This window comes from Fukomys damarensis, unplaced genomic scaffold (assembly GCF_012274545.1).
Source record: "Fukomys damarensis isolate Sample0158 unplaced genomic scaffold, DMR_v1.0_HiC HiC_scaffold_18, whole genome shotgun sequence".
Lineage (NCBI taxonomy): Eukaryota > Metazoa > Chordata > Mammalia > Rodentia > Bathyergidae > Fukomys > Fukomys damarensis.
The window spans coordinates 7,735,945-7,748,584 of record NW_022900930.1 but is presented as its reverse complement, the minus strand read 5'-3'; positions in this window follow the sequence as shown (position 1 = coordinate 7,748,584).

Below are 12,640 nucleotides of genomic sequence, written 5' to 3'. Positions count from 1 at the left end.
ATATTTCAATTCCGCCATTTAAAGTGAACAATTTATTGCTTTGTAGTAAGCATATTCACAGAGTTGGATATCCATTACCGCATCCGTTTTAGAATATTTTCATCACACCCATATCTGTTAGCAGTTACCCCTAAGCTACTGGTATTTGCTAATCTACTTTCTATTTCTATAGCTTTGCCTACCCTGGACATTGGACATTGCATGTAAATGGAATCACAGTCCTTTCTGACTGATGGATTTAGCACAAAGTTTTTGAGGCTCATCTATGTTTTGGTACATGGATATGGCATATTTATCTACTCAGCAGTGGGGTTGTTTACACTCTTTAGCTTTTATCAGAATGCCACTATGAATATTTATGTACAAGTTTTTGTGTAGACATGTTTTTGTTTCTCTTAGGTATATACCAAGTTTATATGGTAATTCTATGTTTAACTTAAGTATTTACTGATTTAAAATTTTTGATTAACACATATTAAATGTACATATTAGGTGGGGGATATATTAGTCAGTGGTAGAATGCATGCCTAGCATATGCAAGACCCTGGGTTTGATCCCCAGCACTGATGGAAAAAAAGAAGAAAAGGACAATGTTAATATTAATAGGCTAAATGTTAATGTTAACATATTAATAATATAAATGTTAATATTAACATATTAATAGGCTAAATGTGATATTACAATACAAGGATTATAATTTACACTTATTTTACCCTCCACCCTATTTCTCAAACTTTAGTAATCACTGTTCTATATTGGGCCAACTTTTCTTTTGCTTTGTTCTGTTTTCAAATTCTGCCCATGTGAGAGAACTTTGGTACTTGTCTCTCTGTGTCTGGCTTATTTCATTCTTCTTTACGGCTGAGTAGTAGCCCATTGTTTACATACACAGCACTTCCTTCATCCACCCACCCACTGATGGGCACCATGTTTGAGCGTCTGCTGTAGCTGTTGTGAGCAGTGCCACAGTAAACACAAGCGCAGTCGCCTCTTTGGTGTGCTGATTTCATTTCCACCGGATACGTCCCCAGAAATAGTACAGCTGGATTGTGTGGCAGGGCTATTTTTCCGTTTCTGAGGAGCCCCCCTACCGTTTCCCACCACAACTACCCTAATTTATGTTTCCACTAACAGTGTGTGAAAATTCCCTTTTCTCTTCATTTTGAGGAATTACCAAAGCATTTTCCAAAGTGGCTGCCCTATGTTGTGTCCTCAGCACCAATTCATGAGAGTTGCAGTTTTTTCACATACTCATATATGCTACTTTCTAGCCTTTGCGTTATGGCCATGCTAGTGGGGACCAAGCAACATATCTTTGTGGTTCTGATTTACATTTCTGCAGTGGCTAATGACAATGTCTTTTCATGTAAGTTGGCCATTTGTATATATCCTTTTGAAAAATGTCTTGGGATCCTTTGCCCATTTTTAAATTGAGTTACTTATCTTTTATTGTTGAGTCTTAAAAATTCTTTTTTTATATTCCAGATGCAATTCCCTTATATATAAGATTTGGAAATATTTTCTCCTATTCTGAAGTTGAATGTTTACACTTTCTTGAGGGAATCATTTATAGTATAAAAGTGTTATGTTTTGATATAGTACAATTTAAGTATTTGTTTTCCTTTGTTGCTCATCCTTTTGGTGATGTGTTCTGGAGATGACATTTGTTTATAAGAAACAAAGAACTTCCTTGTAGAGTAGGTTGGATGCATTTCAGGAAAAAACAAAGAAAAACCACGTGGTGAATGATGCTTTTCTACTTCATCTAATCAGATTTTTATCTATTTCCTGAAAGATTTTATTTTTAAGAGCATCTGGTTAAACATCTTTTAGATTCATGCATATATTTTGTTTGTACTTATTATATCTTCATTTAAGGAGAGAGGAAAGCATTACCAATATTATCGCACATATTTAATTTTAAACTTTTTATTATTACATATTTGTCATGCATATTGACCAATTCATTTTTTGGAATCTGCGCCTGTACATAATATATTTTAATCCTTTTTTCCCACTTTCCTGTCCTCCCTGAAGCCCTACTTCCCCTCTCCATTTATAAGAGCTTTGTTTCCATTTTTTCCTTCCATTCTTTCTTTTTTTTTCCCCTTCCTTACTTCTCTCTTCCTCCCTTCCTTGTTCCCTTCCCACTTGAACATCTTCCTACTTCCCAATATCTATCCTTCATTATGCTCCTTATTTACCCCATGGGTTTCTCACACAAGAGAAACAATGTGATGTTTAAACTTGTGTATCATAAACTTAACATTTTGGTCTCTGGGTGCATCAGTTTACCTAGAAATGTATGAAGTTTGTCCTTCTTTATGGCAGAGTAGTACTCCACTGTATATGAATACTTTTTTATCAATTCATTTTGTGATAGGCATATGGGCTGTTGCTAAGATTTAGCTATTATAAATTGTGCTACTATAAACATGAATATTCATACATGACTGTGATGGTACTTTTAACTCTTTCAGAAAGATACCTCAAAGGGGAACAGCTGGGTCAAATAGTGTTTGTTTCTTGAGGACTCTACATACTGATACCCATAACGGTCATACAAGATTATACTCCCACCAGCAACGTAGGAGGGTTCCTTTATCTCCACAGCTTCATCAGCATTTGTTATTCGTTGATTTCTTTTTAAAAATTGATTTTACTGGAACATTTTTATGTATATAATGATCATATTCATCATAGGGAATTTATACCCATACAAAATATATCTTCAATTCCTTTTTTCCTGCTCCCTTCCCTTCCCTTCCCCTCCCCTCCCGTCCCCTCCCCTCCCTTTTCTTCTCTTCAATCTTTCTTTATATCTGCCTTTACAAAATTTTGTTTATATTGTTTTCCTTCCATTTAAAAAAATTTAAATCTCTATTCCCACTTTTTCCTTTCCCCTCCCCACTGCCTTGTTCCCCTTCCTATTTGAACATTTTCTTCCTACTTCCCAATATTTGTTATTCATTTTTGTCCTTATTTATCCCTTTGGTTTTTCACACAAGAGAAATAATGTGATATTTAAACATATGTGTCTGATTTATTTCACTTAAAAGTATGGTCTCAAGGTGCATCCATTTATCTCGAAGTGTCTCAAGTTTATCCTTTATGGCGGAGTAGTACTGCATTGTATATAAAAACCATATCTTCTCTATCCATTTATCTATTGATGGACATTTGAGCTGTTTCCAAGATTTAGTCATTACAGATTGTGCTACGATAAACATGGGTGTGCAGATATTGCTGTGGTATGATGCTTTTAACTATTTCTGAAAGATACCAAGAAGGGGACTAACTGGGTCAAGTAGAACATCTAGTTTTAGTTTTTTGAGGTATCTCCCTATTGATTTCCTTATTGGCTGTACCAGCTTACACTCACACTAACATTGGAGAAGGGTTCCTTTTTTCCAACATCCTCACCAGTATTTATTGTTGGTTGATTTCTTGATAAGAACTATTCTTTCTGGAGTGAGACGGAATCTCAGTGTTATTATAATTTGCATCTCCCAAAGGACCACTGATGTTGAATTTTTTTTCATATATTTATTTGCTATTTGTACTTCATCTGAGAAGCATCTATTCATTTCAGGTGCTCATCTTTAGATTGGGTCCTTCAATATGGGGGGTTTGGTTTTTTTGAGTTCTTTATATAGTCTAGATATTAGTCCTTTGTCTGAGGAATAGCTGGTAAAAATTTTCCCATTCTATGGGTTATTTACTCTGTTGGTGGTTTATTTTGCTGTGCAAACCTTTTTAGTATGATGAGATCCCAGTTGTTGATTTGTTGTAATATTTCCTGTGTGTTCAGGGTTTTGTTCATAAAGCTCACACCTATGACTTCAAGGGTTTTACCTATTCTATCTTCCAGAAGATTTAATGTTTTTTTAAATATTTAGATCTTTGATCCATTTTGATTTTAGTTTAATGCATGGTGAGAGACATGGATCTAGGTTTAATCTTTGGCATGTGGAAAGCCAGTTTTTCTAGCATCATTTGTTAAATAAGCTATCTTTCTTCCAGTGAAGGTGTTCGGCCCCTTTATTAAAGATAAAGTGGCTGAGTGTGCTTGAAGTTGTTTCTGCATCTTCTATTCTGGTCCACTGATCCTTGGGTTTATTTTATTTTCCCAGTACCATGCTGTTTTTATCACAATAGCTCTGTAGTATTATTTCAAATCAGTGATTGTGATGCCCCCTTCCTTGCCCTTTTTGCCCAGAATTGCTTTTGTTATTTTAGGTCTCTTTGTTTCCATACAAATTTAAGGATTTTTTTCTCTAGTTCTGTGAGGTATGCTATTGATAATTTGATTGAAATTGCATTAAATTTATATAAAGTTTTGGAAGTATGGCCATTTTCACTACATCAGTTCTGCCTAAGAACTGAGGATATTTTTTAATTTTCTGATGTCCTCTTCAATCTCCTTTTTCAGAGTACTTTCATCCCCTTTTTTGATCAATTCCTAAGTATTTAATTTTTCTTGATGCTATTGTGAAAGATTTCTCTCTCAGTGTGTTTGTTATTTGTGTATAAGAAAGCTATTGATTTTTGAATGTTGACCTTGTATCCTGCTACACTAACAAATTTGGTTATTAATTCTAGGAGTCCTTTGGTGTTGCTTTTGGGGGCTTCTATGTAGAGTATCATGCCATCTGCAAATAATGATAGTTTGTTTCCTTTACTTTATATGTTCCTTTTATTTCTCTTCTGGAATAGCTCTGGCTAATGTTTGTAGTAGTGCATTAAATAGGAGTGGTGTTGTAGTGGGCATCCTTATCTTGTTCATGATTTTAGGGTCAAAGCTTTCATTTTTTGACCACTTAGTATGATGCTGGCTGTTCATTTGTCATAGATAGCTTTTACCAGATTGAGATACAATTTTCTATTCTAATTTTCTGTAGGGTATTTTAAAATCATAAATGGTTGTTGAACTTTGTCAAATGCTTTTTATGCATGTATTGAGATGATCATGTTATTTTTCTCCTTGGTTCTGTTAATGTGGTGTCTTACACTTATTGATTTGTGTATGTTTAACCACTCCGGTATCCCTGGGATGAATCTTACTTGCTCATAGAGTATAATCTTGTTTTGCCGCATTCTGTTTGCCAGTACCTTATTGAGGACTTTTGCATCTATGTTCATTAAGGAGATGGCTTGTAGTTCTCTTTTTTGGTTGGATAGTTTTCGGGTTTTGCTGTCAGGGAAATGCTTGCTTCTAGGAATAAGTTTGGATGTATTGCTTCCTTTTCAGTTCATTAAAATGTTTGAGAACTTCTCTAAAATTCTTACAGAATTCAGCCTGTAATCTGTCAGGATCTGGGCTTATGTTATTGGTAGTTTTAAAAATTACTTTTAAAATTTCATTGACTGATATTAGGTTATTTAGAATTTTATATCTTCTTGATTCAGATTTGATAATTCATATGTATCTAGGAATCTGTCCATTCCTTCTGCATTTTTCCATCATTAGAATATAGGTTCTCAAAGTAAGAATTGATGATCTTCTAGATTTCTGCAGGATCCATTGTAATTTCACTCTTTTCATTCCCAATTGCATAGAATTGGGTCTTTTCTTCTTTTGATGAGATCGGCTAAGCATTTATCTATTTTATTCAATCTTTCAAAGAACCAACTCTTTGATTCTTTGATTCTTTGTATTGTTTTCTTAGTCTCCATTGCATTGTTTTCTGCTCTGATTTAATAATTTCCTCCCTCATACATGCTTTGGGTTTAACTTGCTCTTCTTTTTCTAAAAGCTTTGAGATTCAATATTAGGTTGTTTATTTAAGCTTACTTTGTTTTTCTGATGTGGGATTTACTACTATAAATTTCCCTTGTAAAACAGTTTTCTTTGTGGTTCATAAGTTCTGGTATGTCACACTGGCATTATCATTTAATTGTAGACTCTTTTCTAATTTCATTTGTGAATCAATGGTTTTTCAGGGGGGTGTTATTTAATTTCCAAGGGTTTATTCAGTTTTTGTGTATTTCTTTTGCCATTGATCTCCAATTTCATTGTAGTATGATCTGATAATATGCATGGGATAATTTAAATTCATTTAAGCATGTTTTATAAGCTAGTATGTAGTCTATTTTGGAGAAAGTCCCATGTGCTTTTGAGAGAAATGTGTATTTTGTTGATGTGGGGTAGATCACTCTGAAGATACTACTAAATTCATTTATTCAAAGGTTTGGTTCATCTCTGATATTTCTTTGTTGACTTTTTTGTCTAGTTGATTTGTTGATTTATCTTTTTTTTTTTTATTTTGGTATCAGGGAATGAACTTGGGACTTTGCACTTGTGAGGCAGGCAGTGGAACCACTGAGCTAAATCCCCAGCTCTAATTTATCTATTTCTGACAGTGAGGTATTGATGTCCCCCATTACAGTTATACTAGTGCTTACCTTATTTTTTCATATCCATTAGTGTTTATTTTATGTATTTGGGTGTGCTGGTATTTGGTGCATATATATATTTATGATTGTTGTCTCTTTCTCTTGGATCATTCCCTTAACAAGTATGTGATGACCTTCTTTGTCTTTTCTGATGTGTCTTGGTTTGAAATCCACGTTGTATGCAAATAGAATAGTTACCCCTACTTTTTCCCCAGGGTCTTTTGGTGTGGTGTATTGTTTTTCTCTCCTTTGACTTTCAGTCTATTAATTTCTTTTTGAATTAAATGTTTCCTGTATGCAGGGTATTGTTGGATTATTGGAGGCTGATCAGACTTCCAACCACTGGACCAAAGGTACAGCATCAGGATAACAAAAGACAAGACAAGACTTTTACTGCATAAATGGGGGGCCCAGGATGGTCAGACATCTCATCAGGCTAAGACACTGTCTCCGGAAGCTTGCCACTATTTATTAAACACACAGCTTTTTGAAGGGGTAAGGGGTAGTGCAAGGTACAGTGGAGTGGAGACCACTGACACAAGCAGGGTCTTAGCAACAAGGGAATGAGACATTGTAGCAGGAACAGATCATTGTAATAGGAAAAATTTTTTTTCCATAGATTTATTTCTGCCTCTGTAGAAGTTTTAAGTACAAGTCATGCTGCCATTATCTACACTATTGCCTTGCCACCAAAGACATCACAGCATCACAGATCATTGAGACCTCTGCTGTAGCCAGTGGTGTTCCTTTCCCACCTACCAACTGTGGGCTCTTCAAGCAAGCCTTTGAGCAAGTCTGTTAATTGATAGACTCAGACTTTTAATATGAAAAGCCAGTCTGAATTTACAGCTTGCTCAGGGTGGTCTCCATCACTGGATCTTGTTTCTCGATCTATTCTGCTGCTCTTTTTCTTTTGATTGATGAAATGATACCATTTATGTTGATTGTTATAACTGACATGTATTGACTTATCCTTGTCATGTAATTTTCCTGTTGTTGTTTCCTTTTCTTTCCTCTCTTGTTTAATTGCTTACCTTGCCTGGAGGATTCATTCTATTGAGGTTTATGGAGTTCTAATGTAATCTTTGTTATTTCTTTCTAGAATATCCTACAGAACTTTCTGGGGTGCTGGTTTTGTCATCATGATTTTTTTTCAGGTCTTCTTTATCATGGAAGTATATTATTTCTCCATAAATTTTGAAGGATAATTTTGCAGTGTACATCAATCTTAGTTGGAGATTGTTTTCTTTTAGACTTGAAATACTTCACAAGCTCTCCTTGACTTGAAGGTTTGTGTTGAGAAGTCTGCTATGATTCTGATGGCTTTTCCATCATAGGTTATTTGTTTTTCTCTGACAGCTTTTAATATTTTATTCTTGAGTTGAATTTTTGAATCTTGACTATGTGTCTTGGTGTAATCTTTTTCTGATCGTGATAATTTGGAATTCTATATGCCTCAATTATCTGTTCCTCAGTTTCTTTTTCCATGCTTAAAATTTTTCTGCCCTTAGTTCTGTGAACAGGTTTTTAAAATGTCCTTTGTGCCATCTTCTGATTCTTCATTAATTTCAGTTAATCTTATTTTATTCTTTATATCATCTAAGAGCTGTTGGATTGATTTTTATAATTAAGAGGTCTTTCATTTGTTGATCACCAACTGCAAGCCTGTTTTCTAGACCTGATATTCTATCTTCACATTGGTTGACTCTGCTGAGTATACTTTCAGAATTTTAATCTCCTGCATTTCTATTTGAATCTGTTTTATGAAATCTAATTTTTCTATGTTGGGCATTCATGGTTTTCATGTCTTTCTTAAACTCTTCCTCTTTAAAATAACATTGTATCTACTCTAATTTAATTAATCGTTTCATTCATTTTGGTCATCATCTTTTTAATTATCTCTTTTTCATTTTGTCAAAGGATTTATTAATCTGAGATTTTTTTTTTTTTGTACCAGGTATTGAACTTGGGGCCTTGCACTTGTAAGGCAGTTGGTGGAACTGCTGAGCTAAGTCCCTGGCTTATTAATCTGTTTTGTTACTTCCCTTGCCAACATTTCATAACATTCATCTGGGAGGTTTTTTATTTCTTCTATTTCAAAGACCTCTTGATTTTCCTTGAACAAGGTGTGGATTATAGGCTGCATCTTGTTCTGTGTGTGTGTGTGTGTGGTTTTTTTTTTTCATTTTCTGTTTTTTAAATTTGTTTTCTGTATTGAGGCTTGTAAATTGCTTATAATAGGTAGTCTTATTATTAGTATCAAAACCTCTTTAGGAAATGACTGCTTTTTAGAGATGTCTTAAAGTATACTTGGATTTTGGCTTTTGAGTCTGTCCCAGGAACCTACCTTTTCAGTTTATTAAGGATAAAAGGTTGCTGCCTGTTTGATCTACCACCAAGTTCTTAGGTGCTGGACTATAGTATTGTTTATGACCCCCTTCCACAACGATACAGGGAAGATCAATTGATCATAACAACTAGGACACCTTGCTAAAGTAGTACAATCAGTAGTAACAATAGCACAGATTGGAAAATGAAAAACTGTGATAACTATTAATTTGCTGAATTTTACACAACATCCACTGCTCTGTTCCACCAGTGCCTTTCTTGCTGGCATCCTCTGGAGTCACCCAGCCTTACTGTTTCTCTGTAGATTTGATGATCTAGCATGCCATAAGCCAGGAGCTGGGGAGAAAGCAGAGAGTTCCCCCTCCTTTCACTGCATTGAGATTTCTGTCTTTACTTTCTTTGTAGGCTGCAATTTTCTCTTCAGATCTTTCCTGGTTCCCAGGGATCCATCTCTCTCCTTCTTTGTTTCTGCAACTTGTTATTTTCCAGGATCTGGGTTCTGAATCTTGGAGAGGTTGATTTGGGTGCTGCTTACTGCTCTGCCATCTTCCTGAAAGTCCAAAAACTCAAGATATATTTAATTTTTATTCTCGAAAATATACTGTGATTTAAACAGACTTAGCTGTACAGAATTCAGAATTTCTCCTTTTTAGTTTCATAATAATCTTATCAGTAAGGAGCTTGATCTACCACTGTCCACATTATCTTTGGTGGAAAGCTCCTTGAGAAGTCTTAGCCTCCAATTTTGATTGATTATAATAAGTGCTGAACTGCCTCATGATTTGTAGAAGTGGGTCAAATCAGACAAGGTCAAGCCTTGTGCAAATTAAACAGGAAAATTAAAATAAAATATCAAACTCTAACGCACTTAAAGGATTTAATAATTTTGAAGGCAATATGTTTTGTCAATGATACCAGGAGGCAGGAGGCCAAATGAGGTTATTTCAGATCCTTTGTATTAGAGTGACATATATGCTATCCAGTAACAGTTTTCAAACACAAATTATTTCCTCAGACTACAAAAGAAAGCAAGAATTGTTTAGAATTTGACATTTATGCTCTTCTGTTGCTGAAAAGACATGGGAGTCTCTGCTATCAGAAATGGAATCCTCATTTAGCAGTTATGTGGATAAGGTCTATATTGGTCTGAGTTCTCCAGAGATACAGAACTGGTAGATGATATAAAAAAATATTAGCTAACATCATTATGAAGGCATAAGAGTCCCAAGATTTGCTGTCATTAAGCTGGAGAACAAGGAGAGCTGGTTGTATATTTCTAGTCTGTAGCTGAAGACCTGAGGTTCAGGTATGCTGATGGTGTAAGTTCCAGACCATGTTTAAATCTGAAGTCAACCTGTTTTAACTCAGGTCGAAACAGTGAGTCAGAGAGGGAAAATTCTGTCTTATTCTGAAAAATTTCAAGGCCTTCAATGTATTGGAGGTGTCCCACGTATGTTAGGGAAGACAATCTGCTCTTCTCATTGAAATGATCCAAAGGTGGATCAATTGAAGCAACTGCATAGTCAACCCAGAGAATGTATAACCAAATATCTGGGCTCCCATGCTCCAGTCAATGAGACACATACAATTAACCATAGGTAGGGCATTGTAAAGACTTGGTTCCATTTGTGCACTCTGAAATTGGCACTAAAATCCTGAGAAATATCTTCTTAAAATTATACCTGGTATTTAGTGAGGTGATGTAATCCCATACATTGTTTTCCTATAAATTTATATCTCAGCATATAAAAATATGCTAAAGAAAGAACTATTTAAAAAAGACAAGATAGATTTCAATCAGTCCTTGGTTTCTTATCTTCTCTGCCAACCTCTCAGACCACTTCTTATTATAAATTCACATAATTAGGGAGGGTTGAAACAGTGCCCAGGATTCTGGATCGTATGTGAATATCCTAATCCTTTAAGGAGGCAGCTGGGCTCTCCTTCTGTACACATTTGGGAGACAAGGTTCTCACGGCAGCAATTGCTAGTGGTCCTGAATTTAATTATTATAAACTCTTGCATTAATAAGTGGAAATACAGCTTCAGCAGGCCAAGAATACAGCCTTCAATCTGTTTCCCAGCTCAAAAATCATGAACACCTTCAGACAAGAAGGACCCTTCATCTTACTACTGTTGCAATTATGGAAATGTCAATGACTGCTCAGTGTGTCCCAAGAAGGTTTTGGCTCCGGGATCTGAAGTGAGAAAAATGACATTAGCTTTTGAGTCCCCTTTGTATAGCATGAATGTTCTTGCCTTTCTGTCCAGATCTCTTAGGAATATGTTAAGCTCCTTTGGCAACTGAACATATCTGCTACTAACTGCAGAATATTAAAGGGTTATATAAACAGTGAACCAGTGAGAATAATTTAAAATAGAGAAGTTTAGTCAACCAACCATTTGGGGTCCAGGGGCAGGGGCTGGAGAAAACAGTGCACAATGGGGAATAGGCAACACTATATGAGATAATAAGTGTTTTGTTTATTCCTCTCAGAGAATTTATTGAATATGTGAGCAGGTTTCCATAAAACCAAAGCAGTTAGCTAACATGGTCAATTCAGTCAATTAGCACTGGCTTCTTTTCAGGCTTCTTCTGTGAGGTGCATATAAATTATACAGAATCAAGTACAGGCTTTTGGTTAGATAAAAACATTGCAGGCAGCAGCCTCTTCTCCCTCTCCAGATGCATTATATCTGCAATTCTCAAGGTTGTATAGTTTCTCTTATCATGGGGTTAGAATAGAGATGAAATTCTTTCTAATTTGAAAGTCCAAACCAACATGATTTGGAGCCAAAGATAATGGTTGCAGTCATGATGAATACAGTTATTGTGCTCTTTCAGTCAAACAGAAACCCAAGAAACCTGAGGGAGCTGGAACACACACACTTTTTCTGGTGTGTTTTTAAACCAGCAGGTCATGATTATGGCTCTCTTGTAGTCTTCCTCAACCGTGGGTCCATTCACCCTCCTTCTAATGCTTACACTAGTTTGTGCTTGTTGTCAGTATTTCTTCTACTTTTTCAATCAACCAAGATAGTTATTTGAATATGTCATACTACGTTTACTTCATTTATCCTATTGTATACAGTAATGTTAGTATTTATCTTCTCACGTTTTCTAGCCCTCTGTCACAATGAATTATGCATATATTTTGCAAATGAATGGATGGATATATGCTCAAGTCAGTTACATTGTGGTAGATTGCATGTAGAATGAGAAGTGACAAAAATTCATAAAGAGATGGTACCCTCTAAAATGCTGGAAGTTGAGTTTGAACATCAAAAATAATTTTCTGTATTTATTTTTATCAGTACATGTTGGTGATATGTAGTGAATACACTCACCATTGGTCCATGTACATATTGCATCTTGATCTTTTTCACTTCTGCTTTCCCTCTTCTCCTTCCCCTTTCCTTCTAGCTCTAGATCCCCTTCCCATCTCTAAAATGTCTACTTCCTTGTTTTCTATTAACTTTTATTTTGCTGTTTAAGTTATTTATTATTTTCATTTCTCAAAAGAGAAATGATGCAATATTTAACCCACTGTGTTTGATTTACTTCATCTATCATATGGTCTTCAGGTGCATCCATTTTCCTAAAATGACTCAAATTTATTCTTCATTATGGAAGAGTAATATTTCAAAAATTATTTTTTAAACAATCAAAGAGGTTTCTATGGTGTATAGAGGAGTATAGCTGTTCTTGAAAATGTTGCACTAGCCATTCATTACCTGTAAGTTTGCATTTGAAGAAAAAATGCAAAATTTTAATACCTTTGTCCTAAATTAGTGTGGCAAATATCCCCTTAAGAATGTCCTAAATTTTGTCTTGTGAAACAAATCATGTAATATGTACAAAATGGTCTATAAAATGTGTAAGTTTAGATTAAAA